Raw genomic sequence first — 987 nt, 5'->3', positions numbered from 1 at the left:
ACAAAGATTAATTTTGGCCCATTTGACTTGCTGTAACTTTACACATGATAAAACACTGTATAATAACTTTTAATTCACACCTGCATTGGTGAATGACTTAGTTTTTAAAAATACATACAGACCAAGAAATATAGGCAGATAAAAAGTGAAAACAAGAAATCTATATACTATACATGGATTCTCTAGAATTAAAGATTATAGCATAAAGAAATAAACTCACCCTGAATGTCATTCTGAAAAAAATACGAATCTATTTCTGCTATCAATTTCAAAAGCCACTTAACCTTCTGCATGAAAACATTTCTTTATTGTCCTCAGAATTTAAAAGTTTCTTATAACATTAACCTCTACTAAGAAACACATGATAATTTTGTTATCATCACTCCAAGCTTTTTGGATATTTGCTCATGAAGTTCATAAACTGCTACATCTTCCCATCATATTGAAAAATCCACATGACTAATATCCAATGACTAGGCTATTACATAAAAATGGAAGGCGATCACTTAAGATTGTCTGAAGGATGTCTACATCATTACATCACTGCTAAATTGCATCAATGTATAACTGTCAAATTACATCATTATGTAACTGCCAAGCCACTATCATGGCCCAGCCGTTATGTTACCTACCATCATAGTCAGAATTCTTCCAGCTCTGCACCGCAATGTTCATGTACTATCAGATGCATGTTGTTAATGTGCAAGATAGCCAGATAAGAGACTTTTTACTATTTTACTAAGTGTGAAATGTCCAATAATCACACAGTCAATACGTGAGTAAAGAGCGTAGAGTCCAAACACGAGTTATAGACACTGTTGAATAGATACCCACTGATTCATATTATATTGCATTTTAGGATTTATATGCTTAGAAAATATTAATTTGTTATACACACACACACACATACATTTATCAAGGCCATGATTTCGGACAATATTTATGTGGCATTTTTAGACACAGTTCTGGTGTCTTGGTTTTCAGGCC

The sequence above is a fragment of the Tenrec ecaudatus genome, chromosome 11 (genome assembly GCF_050624435.1).
Source record: "Tenrec ecaudatus isolate mTenEca1 chromosome 11, mTenEca1.hap1, whole genome shotgun sequence".
In the NCBI taxonomy this organism is placed as follows: Eukaryota; Metazoa; Chordata; class Mammalia; order Afrosoricida; family Tenrecidae; genus Tenrec; species Tenrec ecaudatus.
Note: the sequence above shows the minus strand (reverse complement) of the source record.